This window comes from Bubalus bubalis, chromosome 21, assembly GCF_019923935.1.
Source record: "Bubalus bubalis isolate 160015118507 breed Murrah chromosome 21, NDDB_SH_1, whole genome shotgun sequence".
In the NCBI taxonomy this organism is placed as follows: Eukaryota; Metazoa; Chordata; class Mammalia; order Artiodactyla; family Bovidae; genus Bubalus; species Bubalus bubalis.
In genome coordinates this window covers 5,676,891-5,694,164 of record NC_059177.1, presented here as the reverse complement: position 1 = coordinate 5,694,164, position 17,274 = coordinate 5,676,891, and the positions used below count along the sequence as shown (strand labels likewise).

Below are 17,274 nucleotides of genomic sequence, written 5' to 3'. Positions count from 1 at the left end.
GAGAATTTTGCTGTGATTTCAAACTGCCTGTGTTTTCCTCTAAGAGTTTTATAGTTTCTGACCTTAAATATTAAAGTCTTAAATCCATTTCGAGTTTGTTTTTGTGTATGGTGTTAGAAAGCGTTCCGATGTTATTCTTTTACATGTAGCTGCTCCGTTATCCCAGCACCACTTACTGAAGAGGCTATCTTCTCTCTATTGTATATTCTTGCCTCCTTTGTCAAAGATAAGGTGCCTACAGGCATATGGGTTTATTCCTTGGCTTTATTCTTGTTCCATTGATCTATATTTCTGTTTTTTTGTGCCAGTACCATACTTTCTTGATGACTGTAGCTTTGTAATGTAGTCTGAGGTTGGGAAGGTTGATTCCTCTAGCTCCATTTTGCTTTCTCAAGATTGCTTTGGCTATTCGGAGTCTTTTGTGTTTCCATACAAATTGTGAAAGTTTTTTTTCTAGTTCTGTGGAAAATGCCATTGGTATTTTAATAGGGATTGCATTGAATCTGTAGGTATCTTTGAGTAGTATAGTCATTTTCACAATGTTGACTCTTCCAATCCAAGAACATGGTATTTCTCTCCATCTGTTTGTGTAATCTTTGATTTTTTTTTCATCACTGCCTCACAGTTTTCTGCATATAGGTTTTTATTTTCTCTTTAGGTAGGTTTATTTCTGGATATTTTATATTTTTTGTTGTGAATGAGATTGTTTCTTAATTTAAAATTTTCTCCTTCTGATTTCTCATAAATTTTATGTCCTATGACTTTACTAAATTCATTAATTAGCTCTAGTTATTTTCTGGTGTCATCTTTAGGGCTTTCTATGTTTATTATCCTGTTGTCTGCAAACAGTGAGAGTTTTACTTCTTTTCCAATCTGGATTCTCTTTATTTCTTTTTCTTCTCTGATTGTTGTGGCTGCTGCTGCTGCTGCTGCTAAGTCACTTCAGTCGTGTCTGACTCTGTGCGACCCCATAGACGGCAGCCCACCAGGTTCCCCCGTCCCTGGGATTCTCCAGGCAAGAACACTGGAGTGGGTTGCCATTTCCTTCTCCAATGCATGAAAGTGAAAAGTGAAAGTGAAGTCGCTCAGTCATGTCTGACTTCCAGTGACCCCATGGACTGCAGCCTACCAGGCTCCTCTGTCGGACTTCCAAAAACTAAATTGAATAATAGTGGTAAGAATGACACACTTGTCTTGTTCCTGATCTTAGAGGAAATGCCCTTATGTTTTTCATCATTGAGAATAATGTTTGCCATGGGTTTATTGCATATGGCCTTTATTATGTTGAGGTATGTTTCTTCTAGCTGATTTTTCTGAAGAGATTTCTTTAATCATAAATGGGTGTTGAATTTAATCAAAAAGTCTCTCTGCATCTATTGAGATGATCATGTTTTTATCTTTCAATTTGTTAATATGGTGTATCACATTGATCGCTTTGCATATATTAAAGTATCCTTGCATCCCTGGAATAAACCCCACTTGATCATGGTGGTGGTGGTGGTGGTGGTGGTGTTCTGCTTAGCCATGTCTGACTCTTTGCAACCTCATGGACTGCAGCACGCCAGGCTTCTCTGTCCTTCACCATCTCCCAGAGGTTGCTCAAACTGATGTCCACTGAGAAGGTGATGCCATCCAACCATCACATCCTCTGTCATTCCCGTCTTCTCCTGCCTTCAATCTTTCCCAGCATCAGGGGCTTTTCTAACGAGTCAACTCTTCACATCATATGGCTAAAGTATTAGAGCTTCAGCATCAGTCCTTCCAGTGAATATTCAGGATTGATTTTAGAATGGACTGGTTGGATCTCCTTGTAGTCCAAGGGAGTCTCAAGAGTCTTCTCCAACACCACAGTTCAAAAGCATCAATTCTTTGGTGCTCAGCCTCCTTTATGGTCCAACTTTCACACCCATAAATGACTACTGGAAGAACCGTAGTTTTGACTAGATGGACCTTTGTCAGCAAAGTAATGTTTCTGCTTTGCAATGCACCGTCTAGGTTTGTCATAGCTTTTCTTCCAAGAGCAAGTGTCTTTTAATTTCATGGCTGCAGTCACCATCTGCAGAGATTTTGGAGCCCAAGAAAATTAAGTCTCTCACTGTTTCCATTGTTTCCCCATCTATTTACCATAAAGTGATGGGACTGGATGCTATGATCTTTGTTTTTTGAATGTTGAGTTTTAAGCCAGCTTTTTCACTCTCCTGTTTCACCTTCATCAAAAGGCTCTTTAGTTCGTCTTCACTTTATGCTATAAGGGTTGTGTCACTTGCATATCTGAGGTTAATGATATTTCTCCTGGTAATCTTGATTCCAGCTTGTGCTTCATCCAGCCTGGCATTTTGCATCATGTACTCTGCATATAAGTTGAATAAGCAGGGTGACTATATACAGCCTTGGTGTATTCCTTTTCCCAATATGCCAGCAAATTTGGAAAACTCAGCAGTGGCCACGGTACTGGTAAAGGTCAGTTTTCATTCTAATCCCAAAGAAAGGCAAAGCGAAACAATGTTAAAACTGCCACACAGTTGCAGTCATTTCACAAGCTAGCAAAGGAATGCTCAAAATTCTCCAAGCTATGCTTCAACAGTAGGTGAGCCAAGAACTTCGAGATGTTCAAGCTGGATTTAGAAAAGGCAGAGGAATCAGAAATCAAATTGTTGGTATCTGTTGGATCATAGAAAAAGCAAGAGAATTCCAGAAAAACATCTGCTTCATTGACTACACTAAATCCTTTGATCATGGTGTATGATCCCTTTAATATGTTTTTGGATTCTGCTAGAACTCTGTTGAGGATTTTGCATCTATGTTAATCAATGATATTGTCCTGAAACATTTGTATGTGTGATATTCTTGTCTGGTTTTGGTATCAGGGTGATGGTGGCCTTGTTAAATGAGTCTGGGAGTGTTCCGTCCTCTGCAATTTTTTGAAAGAGTTTGAGCAGGATTGGTATTAGCTCTTCTCTAAACTTTTGGTAGAATTTGCATATGAAGCCATCTGGCCCTGGACTTATGTTTGTTGGAAGGTTTTTGATCATAGTTTTGATTTCAGTGCTTACAACTGGTCTGTCAATATTGTCTATTTCTTCCTGGTTCAGTCTTGGGAGATTGTACTTTGTAAAGACTTTTTCCATTTCTTCCAGCTTGTCCATTTTATTGGCATATAGTTGCTTACAGTAGTCTCTCATGATCCTTGGTATTTCTGCATTGTCAGTTGTAATTTCTCCTTTTTCATTTCTAATTTTATTGATTTGATTCTCCTTTTTTTTCCTTGATGAGTCTGGCTAATGGTTTGTCAATTTTGTTTATCTTCTCAAAGAACCAGTGTTTTGGTTTTATTGATCTTTGCTGTTGTTTCCTTCATGTCTTTTTATTTCTGCTCTCATCTTACGATTTATTATCCAAAGTCTACCAACTTTGGAGGCTTTTTGTTCTTTCTCTTGTTGCTTCAGGTATAAGGCTGGGTTGTTTATTTGATGCTTTTCTCGTTTCTTGAAGTAAGCTTGTATTGCTATAAACTTCCCTTTAGCACTGCTTCTGCTGCATCCCACAGATGTTCAGTTGTGTTTTCATTGTCATTTGTTTCTAGATATTTTTTGATTTCCTCTTTGATTGCTTCAGTGACCTCTTAGTTATTTAGAAGCATAGTGTTTAGTCTTCATATGTTTGTGCTTTTTACCATTTTTTCCTGTGATTGATATCTGATCTTACAGTGCTGTGGTCAGAAAAAATGCTCACTACAATTTCAGTTTTCTTAAATATACAAGGCTTAATTTGTGACCCCAGATGTGATATATCCTGGAAAATGTTCCATGTGAACTTGGGAACAAACTGAATTCTACTGCTTTTCAATGGAATGTTCTATAGATATCAATTAGGAACATCTGGTCCAATGTACCACTTAAGGCTTGTGTTTCATTGTTAATTTTCTGTCTGGGTGATCTGTCCACTGATGTGAGTGGTGTGTTCCAGTCCTCCACTATTGCTATGTTGCTGTTGATTTCTCCTTTTATAGTTGTTAGCATTTGCCTTATGTATTGAGGTGCTCCTCTGTTGGATGCATATATAATTGTTATATCTTCTTTGAGGGGACCCTTGATCACTATGTAGTGTCCCTCCTTATCTCTTGTGGTGGTCTTTATTTTAAAGTCTATTTTATCTAATATGAGTATGGCTACTCCTGCTTTCAATTTCCATTGGCATGGAATCTTTTTCCAGCCCCTCACTTTTAGTCTGTATGTGTCCCTAAGTCTCAAGTGGGTCTCTTGTAGACAGCTGATAGGTCATGTTTTTGTATCCCTTCAGCCAGTCTGTATCTTTTGGTTGGAGCATAAAATTCATTTACATTTAAGGTAATTATGGATATGTATGATCCTATTACCATTTACTTGTTTGGGGGATGTTTTTGTAGAACTTTTCTTTCTTTTGTGTTTCTTGCCTAGAGAAATTTCTTTGTCATTTTTTGTAAAGCTGGTTTGCCGCCGCTGCTGCTAAGTTGCTTCAGTCACGTCGGACTCTGTGCGACTCCATAGATGGCAGCCCACCAGGCTCCTCCGTCCCTGGGATTCTCCAGGCAAGAACACTGGAGTGGGTTGCCATTTCCTTCTCCAATGCATGAAAGTGAAGAGTGAAAGCGAGGTCTCTCAGTCGTGTCCGACTCTTAGCGACCCCATGGACTGCAGCCCACCAGGCTCTTCTGTCCATGGGATTTTCCAGGCAAGAGTATTGGAGTGGGGTGCCATTGCCTTCTCTGGAAGCTGGTTTGGTGGGGCTAAATTCTCATAATTTTTGCTTATCTGTGAAGATTTTGATTTCTCTATCGAATCTGAATGAGATCCTTGCTGGATAGAGTAATGGTGGTGGTAGGTTTTTTATGTTCATCACTTTAAGTATATCCTGCCACTCCTTCCTGGCATGCAGTTTCTGCTGATTAATCAGTGGTTAACCTTATAGGAAAGATTGGAGGCAGGAGGAGAAGGGGATGACAGAGGATGAAATGGTTGGATGGCATCATCGACTTGTTGGACATGAGTTTGAGCAAGCTCTGGGAGCTGTGCAGGGAGGCCTGGTGCACTGCAGTCCATGGGGTTACAAGGAGTTGGACGCGATTGAGCAACTGAACTGAACCTTATGAGGGTTTCCTTCTTTGTTCCTTTTTGCTTTTTCCTTGCTGCTTTTAATATTTTTTCTTTGTTTAATTTTTGCTGGTTCGATTACTATGTGTCTTAGTGTGTTTTTCTTTGCATTAATCCTGCATGAGACTCTGGGCTTCCTGGACTAGGGTGGCTGTTTCCTTTCCTATGTTAGGGAAGTTTTTGACTCTGTGTGTGGAGAAGGAAATGGCAACCCACTCCAGTGTTCTTGGCTGGAGAATCCCAGGGACGGGGGAGCCTGGTGGGCTGCCGTCTATGGGGTCGCGCAGAGTCGGACAAGACTAAAGCGACTGAGCAGCAGCAGCAGTAGCAGTGTGCTAGATACTCGGTCGTGTCTGACTGTTATTGACCCCATGGACTGTACCTGCCAGACTCCCCTGACCATGGAATTCTCCAGGAAATAATACTGGAGTGGGTTGCCAGTTTTTTTCTCCAGGGGATCTTCCAGACCCAGGGATTGAACCCAGGTGTCCTGCATTGTAGGCAGATTCTTTACCATCTGAGCCACCAGGGAAGCCCCATTTTGACTATAATCTCCTCAGATATTTTCTCACATCCTTTCTTTTTCTCTTCTTCTGGGACTCTTATAATTCAAATGTTGGTGTGCTTAATGTTGTTTCAAAGGTCTCTAAGACTGTTTTCATTTCCTTTCATTGTTTTCTTTATTCTGCTTTGCTTTAGTTGTTTCCACCATTCTATCTTCCAGCTCACTTATCCATTTTTCTGCCTCAGTTATTCTATTGGGTCCCTCTAGTGTATTTTTTATTTCAGTTATTGTGTTGTTCACTGCTGGTTGTCTATTCTTTATTTTTTCTAGGTCCTTCTTAAACATTTCTTGTATTTTCTTGATCTGTGCCTTCATTCACTTCATCTGTGCCTCCATTTAATTTCTGAGATTTTGGATCATATTTAATGTTATTAGTATGAGTTCTTTTCCTGGTACACTGCCCATTTCCTCTTCATTTGTTTGGTCTTGTGGGTTTTTGCCATGCTCCTTCATCTGCTGCGTGTTTCTCTGACTCTTCATTTTGTTTAATCTAAGTTGCTTGAGGTCTCCTTTCTGTAGCCTGCAAGGTCATGGTTCCTCTTATTTGGGGATCCTGCCCCCAGAGGGTGTGGTTGGACCAGTGCCTTGAAGGTTTCTTAGTGAGGATAACTGGTGTCTCTGTTCTCTTGGTGGGAACTGGATCTTATTTCTCTGACGATCCATGTTCAGTGGGGTGTTTTGGGGTGTCTGTGAACTTGGTATGGCTTTGGGCAGCCTGTCTGCTAGGTAGGATCGTGTTCCTGATTTGCTGATTGTTTGGTGTGAGGCATCCTGCCCTGGAGCTTGCTGCCCTTTGAGTGGGGCCAGGTCTTAGTGTTGAGATGGAGGCCTTTGGGAGAGCTGTTCTCAATTAATATTCCATGAAGTTGGGAGTCCTCTGGTGGTCCAGTGAACCTGGACTTCAGTCTCCCACCTCTGAGATTCAGGGCCAGCCCCTTGGTAGAGCACCAAGACTCCACAAGCTACAACAGCATAGAAGAGAAAGAAAGAGATAGAAAATAAGAGGAGGGGAGAAAAGAAAAAAAAAAAATCAAACAAAAAAGAACAGAAAGACAAAACCCCAAGACAAATGGTAAAAGCAACATTAAATAGACAAGAACTCACAAAGAACTTCATGCACTCCCAAAAAGTGTTTTAAATAAAAACAAACACTGCTAAAACTATACTAGCAAAAATAGAAAACCAAAAACATGGAAAAAATGCAATATAAGAAAAAAGTACTGTAGAAATAGGAAAAAGGTAAAGTAAAATAAGTTTACGTAAAAGCAAAAACATTAAAAAAGGAAAATGTAAGTAAAAAATTGAAAAGGAATAATAAAAACAAACAATAATAGAATAATATGAAAAAGAAAAAAGATGAAAACCTATATAGAGAGGGTGGCACTAAGAATTTCTCCCATGGCCTCAATTGTTAGTGTCCTTGCCACACAATTAGCTGCAACCAGTCTTCCTACTCGGGAATTCCCTCAGGATTTCCGGGTTAGTCTCTGGAACTGCTGTGGGCACTGTGCGGTCAGGCTAGACGGGTCTTACTCCAGCTGTAGTTGCCCCCGAAGTCTGCAGTCTCAAGCTAATTGTGGGCATTTAATCTGCTGATCCCATGACTGCAAGCAAATCCCCTTCCTGTTCTTGGGTCACACAGCCCCTGCTGCTCAGTTTTGGTTTTGGTACCATCTCTGTTGGTAGGCCTCTCTCTAGCATCTGTTCCCCGCCCAGACAAGAGAGGGGCGAAAGCACTGGCTTATGGGGGCTCACTTGCTCAGTTGGCCTGGGGGCAGTGAGGGGTCCAGCAGACACAACTGGGACATGTGGGGAGTGCCTGCAGCGGTGGAGGCCCATAGGAAGATACCACAGTTTGAGTCCCGTCATGCCCATCTCTGAGGTCAGGGACTGCAACAGCGTCTTATCTCCTACCTCTAGTACTTGGGTATGCCTAGGCAGCAGCCAGCCAGTCTGCTCATCTTTGGGGTTCCAGATCGTAGTTACAGTCCCCCGCCTCTTGCTCTCCCGTGGATTTTTGTGGTGGTTGGTGGCCAGCAGGCTTGGCTGCCTCTGGGGTCGCAAACCACTGCCGCATCCCACCCTGCTTCTGGCCCTTGTAAAGGTGGTGTTCTGCAGATTGTGAGCGAAGGGAGTTAGAGGGTCCCTGCAACAAAGATCTCTTGGCTCTCTGACTAGTCCAGGCTTTTCTCTGGTCTCCCTCAGCTGTGTTGTACTAGCCCCTCCTGAGTATCTTCCCAGCAGTCTACCCCAATCCTCTGCCTGAGGTCTGCCTCTGAAGTCGGAGCCTCAGCACCTAGCCCCAACTTGCTGTGGTGGGTGTACAAACAGATGTCCCACTGGGGAGTGCTGGTCGGCACTGATCTCTGTGGTGAATTCTCTCCACTTTCTCTTCCATGCACTTGCTGCTACACTCCCCACCTCTGAGGTTCAAAAGGACCCTTCTGTCCCCTCCGTAAGGGGGTTTCCCAGTGTGCAGAAACTTCCTCTTTCACATCTCCTTCCCTAAATTGCAGGCCTCATCCCATTTCCTTTGTCCATTTTTTTCCTTTCTTCTCTGGTCTTACCCCATTTTGTGGAGATCAGCTTCCCTTTTTTGAAGTCTGTGGTCTTCTTGCAGCATTCAGTAGATGTTCTGTAGGAGTGGTTCCATGTGTAAATGTATTCTGATGTATTTGTAGGAAGGAAGATGATTTCCGTGTCTTCTCCACCATCTTGAAAATGCCTACGTATATTCAGTCCTTTTCTTAATTCTGGCACTGGTGCTTAGCTCAATAAATTTCAGTCTCTACTTCTGTTATAAGCATCCAAGACTATCTGTCCCCTCTAAATACAACTTTTGTAGTTTTTCCCAAATTCAGTTCAGGAATTCCTCATGTTCCAAATTCTTGCCATGTGAGTTCTTGTTACACGAATGCAAAAAGCAAATACATTCAATAAATATTTTTTAAAGATAGATTTAGAGACCTTCAGATATCACCAACACAATGGACATGGGTTTGGGTGGACTCCAGTAGTTGGTGATGGACAGGGAGGCCTGGCATATTGTGGTTCATGAGGTCGCAAAGAATCGGACACAACTGAGTGACTGAACTGAACTGAACTGAAATTACTTTATATGCGATATACAGTTTGTATCAGTTAAGATTCTTTCAGTTCCAAAAGACAAGAAACTTTAGACCAATCTGTTTATTAAAAAGATAATTTAAAAAACCACAGGTACATGTATTTTAAGAGTGTTTTCAGAATGGCCTTAACCTAAGTGAATAAAGGCTCCGGGCTCCTCATGTTTCTTGGTTGATTCCTCTTCTGTTGTCTACAACCTCAAACACTTCCCCTAGGAAGATCATCATAGTAATTTCAATCCAAAATTTTAAAACGTTGATTGGTAACATTGTGGTTACAAACATGAGGATGAAAACCACAGAATAAGAAAATCCAAACAGCAGTATAAGTACCTGATTGTATCATGAGGTTGCCAGAATTTTATACTTCTTTGTGCATTAAAAGAAACAACAACAAAAAAAAACTATAGAAATGATCCCTGAAACCTATCATATAAAAATATATACACAATAAGGACCTACTGTATAGCACAGGGAACTGTATTCAGTATCTTATGATAACGTATAATGGAAAGAATCTGAAAAAGAATATATATTAATATGTAACAGTCACCTTGCTGTATACCTGAAATTGGTACAACACTGTAAATCAACTATACTTCAATAAGTGAATAAATAAGTCAACATTAACATAAAAGGGAAACAAGAGCAACTCCGTTTTTCAAAAGCTATTGTATGTAAAGTTTTCCATCATTTGTTACCAAACACAGTTCTTAACTGAGAGCAGCTAAAAAGCCATAAAAAGACTGACTCAAATTGTCTCAGTGAACAGAGCTATCACCACCCCAGTGCTCCCCAGGAGGTGGAATTGGCGTGGAACTTTTGGACAGAGCTTATTAAGCCATACTAGGTGGACATTGTAGATGCTTTATTTTTAGGACTTCTGGGAGGTCAGATCTTCTTATTGAAATTAAGTTTCTGTCTAGGAAAGGAAAGTAGGGATTTGGGAATGTAATTGAGGCATGAAGTTCAGAATTTCCTCCCTGAAGGAGTGGTTCTATCCCATGGAGTCACGTGTGAAGAGTATGAATGAGCATGGGGAGAGTCAATGACTGATTCTATCTGGTTGGCCTCTAGGTCATTTTGGCTGTGGCTCATACAGCACAGAGAAGACAGCCTAAAGAAAATCCAAGGTGGCCACAGCTTTCCCTGCCCATGTCTAATTAATGACTCTGCAGCTCATATAAATGAGAGATTTTAACTGACCACACAGCTGTAATTGAGCATTTCACTGTCTTTTCTGTGCAGAAATGGCCATGTTCATCCTGTGGAGTGGAATAAGACGATTACTCTCGCTCTTGTTGCATAATAGTTATCCCATCAATAAAACATGGTTTCACATCTTTCAAGGGGAGCTAAAGTACTAACATTTACGTTGAAATAAAAAGGAGGCACTTTAAAGCCTTTCTATATAAAATCCCAAGCCATTTTTTTTTGATATTTGGCAAATCTAATACAGTTATGTAAAGTTTAAAAATAAAATAAAATTAAAAAAAAAAAAAAATAAATAATGAGTAGGGTTTCTAAATTTGCCTCTTGATAAGTTATAGTTAATATAAGGCTGAGATGAGTAAATAGTAGCTTTGTAAAAGGAGAATATTGAACCAGAAATCTCTCCCCCTTCACGCTCACACTGATTGTGTAAATGGCTGTGACTCTTTCCTCTTCCAGTTCCCATGCCCTTTACAAGGTGGCATTGTCACGTCTCTCATAAAGCTGGGGCTTAGAGCCCACTTATGGCAGTTTTAAGATACAGTCTCAAGTCTCCCTTCTCCTGAATAAGGATGTGATAAAAGGAGTTGGCAGAAGTGATGCTATACCAGTTTCTGGGCCAAGACTTAAGAAACTAGCAACTTTCCTTTTCCAGTCTCTTAGGATCCATCTCCCATGATTCAAGAAGTGTAACCTGCCCACTGAGAATCTTCCCTGGACAGGAATTTGCCAGCCATGGGATGGGGCCATCTTGGAAGTGGATCCTTCAGCCTTAGTCCAGCTGACATCTAGTGGAGCAGAGATGAATTGTCCCCACCGGGCTCTGGCCAAATGATAGATTGGTGAGTAAAATAATGAATTATGTTTTAAAGTAGTTAGTTTTGAAGTGATTTGTTATATAGAAATATAGATAACTGAACTATTTCCCTTGAATAGGAGCTGGCTGGCCAATAAAATGTTGAAGAGGTGATGTCTAGCTTATACCGATACTTAACAGGCCTTAGGAGCATCTACTTCCATCTTGATATCCTGCCTACTGGAGGATAAGAGACTTCTGCCCAGCTGCTCTTTGCCCCAGTCAACAGGCCAGTAACCACGCTGCCTCTAGAAATGTGAAACCTTCCTGGACCAGTCCACCTCCCTGTGACCAACTGCAGATGCATGAGCAAGCTAGTCAGGATCCAGCAAGCCTGGCCCAGTGCAGAGTGTCTTGGATGTTTCTCTTACCTGAGTAATCTTGGCCTCAACCGTGAATGGAGTAGAGGAGAGGCAGCACATCCTCCAGCGGGCCCTCCTTCACATACTTAGAACCAGTCAGTGCCAAACTCCAGCCATGGCGCACGTCTGCTAGGGAGTGACGTGAGCATATGTGGAAGGACAAATGATAAGGAAAAGAATATTTTGGGATGCCAAACTGAAGTAATAACTTTAAATAACTATTAGTACAAGAATGAATTTGGAAGCAGGATACACAGACAATGAAATGCAATATAGCACTGGAAATGAGTAAACTAAAACCACACATATAAGAGAAATCTCACTAACATAATTTTGAGTGAAAAAATCAACTTGGGTAGCAAACTGAAGCATTTTTCTATCAGGCATCTAATTTTTTTTTTTTTAAGTCTGTGTTCCTGTAATCAGACACTTATAAGCTGCATGGGAAAAGATAGTGATCATAGCTTATTTGATAGTTGGAGTACAGACTCTATCTGTTCAGTTCAGTCGCTCAGTCGTGTCCAACTCTGTGTGACCCCATGAACCGCAGCACGCCAGGCCTCCCTGTCCATCACCGACTCCCGGAGTTTACCCAAACTCATGTCCATTGAGTCCGTGATGACATCCAGCCATCTCATCCTCTGTTGTCCCCTTCTCCTCCTGCCCCCAATCCATCCCGGCATCAGGGTCTTTTCCAATGAGTCAGCTCTTCGAATGAGGTGGCCAAGGTACTGGAGTTTCAGCTTCAGCATCAGTCCTTCCAATGAACATCCAGGACTGATCTCCTTCAGAATGGACTGGTTGGATCTCCTTGCAGTCCAAGAGACTCTCAAGAGTCTTCTCCAACATCTCAGTTCAAAAGCATCAATTCTTCAGCATTCAGCTTTCTTCATAGTCCAACTCTCACATCCATACGTGACCACTGGAAAAACCATAGCCTTGACTAGATGGACCTTTGTTGGCAAAGAAATGTCTCTGTTTTTAATATGCTATCTAGGTTGGTCACAACTTTCCTTCCGAGGAGTAAGCGTCTTTTAATTTCATGGCTTTATCTGTAATGTTATGTAAGAACAGTTACAACATTTCATCAAATTTATTCATATAAAAATAAAGCTTACACCTAATAAACCATCTGTCACAATCAATGAGCTGTTGATACTTTAAGAGAGAATAATTAGTGACCAACTTGGGATGTATACAAATAGGCATATCATTGATGTTAGACCTTAGCTTTTATTTCATCAGTTTTATGAACATTACTCAGAATTAGACTATAATAAGATTTTTCAGAGATTTTATGCAGTGTATTTATTTCAAGTGTTCACAATGTATTGTCTTCTATTCCCAAGGCCTCAGGCTCTTCCAGCCCAGTCATTGCCTCTGGGAACTGAAGCACACCAGGGCTAACGCCAGATTATTCCTGAGATTCTCCTCATAGAGCTGACACGGGCTTTTTAAATCTTGACTCATACTTCCCTGTAGGTTGCTTCTGGAATTGTGACCTTCACACTGCAGAAGCGCTCTGAGGTCTCCAAGAGCTGTGATCACACCAGTGCAGGGCATGTCCCTCAGGGAGGTGAGTACTGTCCCCACCTGCCATCTTCCACGTCTGGTCTGTGGCTATGTGTAGCCCCTCTGAAAGCCGGTCAGTGGGGTTCTTCCCTCCTCCATGGTTTCGCTTTTGCTGTAGGTTCAGTGAGGTCACTGCCCCTCTGTGGGGGTGTATTCTGTGACCTTTGACCTGAGACTTTGCAGTACATCCTGCTGTGGGGGAGTGTGTGTCCTGCGCTCACCCTGAATGTGGGCTCCGCTGCGTGACTAGGATGACACGAGGCGAGGTGGCTGGCCTGGGAGAGCTTGTCCTCTTGTTCTTTTGTCATCACTATGGGAAAAATTTGTCTCAAATAGCCTCTGGTTCAAAGGTAGAGCAGATCTGAGCCTGCTCATATTGAGGCAGAGCCACTCTAGCTGACTTGCACAGCTGTGAGTATGAAAAATAAATGTTGCAGAAAGCTGGATTTGGTAGCGGGGTTGGGGGGGTGGGGTTGTTACGCAGCAAAAACTGACTAATGCCACTCAGAGCCAAGTAATTCCAGTGAGCTGAGTAACTTTGGTAAGTCTCCTCAACAAATATCTCAGACAGCTACTTCACAATATTAAAATAAATTGAAGATATTCTATAGGTGTAATAAGTATGCTATTTTGTCTTTTAAAATAACTTTTAATATAATATGTATTTGAATTTCTCCTTAGATGTTTATAGGCATTTTGTTTCTTTTCTGTTGTCAATGTGTAATTTTCAAAAATTTAAAAACATCATTCCCATACAAATATAAAGTGAACACATGTCACCAATTTAATTAACTCATTAATGAGGGAACAAGTGAGATGGTAAAACTGGTTCCAAGAGCATATAAGGGACAGTTATTTCTGGGCACTCAAAAAAGATTGTTAAAAGAAAGTTGCTAGGTTACATACACAACTGGTTAATTCTCTACAGAATGAGGAAACATTAACCTCTGAGGCTTTCTTTTCTACTGGACTGTGGAGATGAGTGAAGATCAGCCACACAGACAAAGGTTATTATTCAGAGCTTGGTATAGCAAGGGAGTCAGCCATGTCACTCACGTTTTGGAAGAAACTCAATGGCAGGCAGTAGAGGAAGAAGCCTTTATAGTGGAAATGAGGGGGAGCTCTGGGTGTGCCCTGACGGAGGCTGTTGGGATAGAGCAGCCTAGGTGGGCTACACAGAAGCAGGGCATCCTGTATGATTGGTGGGGTGTATATTTCACAATTGCACTCATCTCACACACTAGCAAAGTAATGCTCAAAATTCTCCAAGCCAGGCTTCAACAGTACATGAATGGTGAACTTCCAGATGTTCAAGCTGGTTTTAGAAAAGGCAGAGGAACCAGAGATCAAATTGCCAAAATTCACTGGATCATCGAAAGAGCAAGACAGTTCCAGAAAAACATCTACTTCTGCTTTATTGACTATGCCAAAGCCTTTCACTCTGTGGATCACAACAAACTGTGGAAAATTCTTCAAGAGATGGGAATACCAGACCACCTGACCTGCCTCCTGAGAAATCTGTATGCAGGTCAAGAAGCAGCAGTTAGAACTGTACATGTAACAACAGACTGGTTCCAAACAGGGAAAGTAGTACGTCAAGGCTGTATATTGTCACCTTGCTTATTTAACTTATATGCAGAGTACATCATGTGAAATGCCAGGCTGGATGAAGCACAAGCTGGAATCAAGGTTGCTAGGAGAAATATCAATAACCTCAGATATGCAGATGACACCACCCTTATGGCAGAAAGTGAAGAAGAATTAAAGAGCCTCTTGATGAAAGTGAAAGAGGAGAGTGAAAACATTGGCTTAAAGCTCAGCATTCAAAAAAACGAAGATCATGGCATCTGGTCCCATCACTTCATGGCAAATAGATGGGGAAACAATGGAAGCAGTGACAGATCTTATTTTTGGGCTCCAAAATCACTGCAGATGGTGACTGCAGCCATGAAATTAAGACACTTACTCCTTGGAAGAAATCTATGAGCAACCTAGCCAGCATATTAAGAAGCAGAGACATTACTTTGCCAACAAAGGTTCATCTAGTCAGAACTATGATTCTTCTAGTGGTCATGTATGGATGTGAGAGTTGGACTATAAAGAAAGCTGAGCCCCTAAGAATTGATGCGTTTGAACTGTGGTGTTGGAGAAGACTCTTGAGAGTCCCTTGGACTGCAAGGAGATCCAACCAGTCTATCCTAAAGAAAATCAGTCCTGAATATTCACTGGAAGGACTGATGCTGAAGCTGAAGCTCCAATCCTTTGGCCACCTGATGCAAAGAACTGACTCATTTGAAAAGACCCTGATGCCGGGAAAGATTGAAGGCAGGAGGAGAAGGGGACGACAGAGGATGAGATGGTTGGATGGCATCACTGACTCGATGGGCATGAATTTCAGTAGGCTCCAGGATTTGGTGATGGACTGGGAAGCCTGGTATGCTGCAGGCCATGGGGTCGCAAAGAGTTGGACACAACTGAGTGACTGAACTGAACTGGATATTTGACTTTCTCTGGTTGGTCTTCAGTTGGAAGCAGGCATACAAATTAGAAAGCTGTCAGTTATTGATCCAGTCTTAGCCATTCTCTGATCATTACAGAGCTTATTGTTTGGCTTCCTGAGTTGTTACTGGAGATGGAGATCTGATTCTTACAGGTCCAACCTACAGCCATCTGGCTTCCAGGACTGGTTACTAGAGATAATTCCTTCAATTTCTGTCTCAGAATTCTGTTTTTATACATGGTCTGGCTACTTCCCATTTGTGTATTCAGATTCTTCCTACAGAACTCTACAAATTAACATGTAACTTCACAGTGGTTGAGCTCTATTCAAATAATAAGCTGTAAGTCAAATACAGGTGCACTGTGTTAGAAAATTACAAAGTCCTTTATGTTGGCCTATTAAACAAAATTCTAGCATGACATTGAAAAGACACCCCATTGAAAAGTCATACTCTTTACCTTATTTCCAAATTTTGGATAATGCTTTTCTTATCATTGTATGTTAGGGAAGAATAGATATAAGAGATGGTAACACATAGAGTTCTGGGAAAAGTAGAAATGAGACAGAAACTGGACAGAAGCACTATAATCATATCAGCATAAATTTAATCCCAGGAGTCAATGGTATTATTAGAAAAATCTATGCTGGGCACAGTTTGAACAGTGTTCTTCAATCTGTTTTACCCAGAGCAGGACTTGCATTGTTAAATCTTTGTCTGATTTACTCCATAAGTCCATTTCCCAGTTGTTTCACAATCCAAGAGTCCATTTTTCTCCTTGCATCTTAACACTAATTACTTCCTGCAATATATCATTCATTGAACTAGATACATAAGATTTACTTTACAGACTCCTTGATCACTGATTCTAGGAAAACTAGACACACAGACTTTCTTCTTTAAACTTGAAATGCCCTCTTCCCCATTCTAGAGTAGCATCTGGTATAATCATATTCAGCTTTGCAGTTTTTTGACCAAACTTCTAAAATTCTCAAATTCTGTACTGACAGGTGGCTCATTTCAGTTTAGTTCAGTCACTCAGTCAAGTCAGACTCCTTGTGACCCCATGAATCACAGCACGCCAGGCCTCCCTGTCCATCACCAACTCCCAGAGTTCACTCAAACTCATGTCCATCGAGTTGGTGATGCCATCCAGCCATCTCATCCTCTGTCGTCCCCTTCTCCTCCTGCCCCCAATCCCTCCCAGCATCAGAGTCTTTTCCAATGAATCAACTCTTCGCATGAGGTGGCCAAAGTATTGGCATTTCAGCTTCAGCATCATTCCTTCCAAAGAACACCCAGGACTGATCTCCTTTAGAATGGACTGGTTGGATTTCCTTGCAGTCCAAGGGACTCTCAAGAGTCTTCTCCAATACCACAGTTCAAAAGCATCAATTCTTTGGTGCTAAGCTTTCTTCACAGTCCAACTCTCACATCCATACATGACCACTGGAAAAACCATAGCCTTGACTAGACGGACCTTTGTTAGCAAAGTAATGTGTCTGTTTTTGTATATGCTATCTAGGTTGGTCATAACTTTCCTTTCAAGGAGTAAGCGTCTTTTAATTTCATGGCTACAGTCACCATCTGCAGTGATTTTGGAGCCCAAAAAATAAAGTCAGCCACTGCTTCCATTGTTTCCCCATCTATTTCCCATGAAGTGATGGGACCAGATGCCATGATCTTCATTTTCTGAATGTTGAGCTTTAAGCCAACTTTTTCACTCTCCTCTTTCACTTTCATCAAGAGGCTTTTGAGTTCCTCTTCACTTTCTGCCCTAAGGGTGGTGTCATCTGCATATCTGAGGTTATTTATATTTCTCCCGGCAACCTTATTCCAGCTTGTGCTTCTTCCAGCCCAGCGTTTCTCATGATATACTCTGCATATAAGTTAAATAAGCAGTGTGACAATATACAGCCTTAACAGACTCCTTTTCCTATTTGGAACCAGTCTGC

The 17,274-nt window shown here is 41.4% G+C and overlaps 1 protein-coding gene across 4 annotated transcripts in view; it reads left to right on the top strand.

Moving 5' to 3' along the window:
- GADL1 (glutamate decarboxylase like 1) overlaps nucleotides 1–17,274 on the top strand; it is a 650,110-nt gene that overhangs the window by 229,479 nt on the left and 403,357 nt on the right. For all 4 annotated transcript variants that reach the window (XM_044934156.2, XM_044934155.2, XM_044934158.2 and 1 more), the window contains exons 2-3: nucleotides 10,687–10,873; nucleotides 12,732–12,825. The gene's annotated coding sequence lies outside the window, so the exon portion shown is untranslated. The remainder of the gene's footprint in view (nucleotides 1–10,686; nucleotides 10,874–12,731; nucleotides 12,826–17,274) is intronic.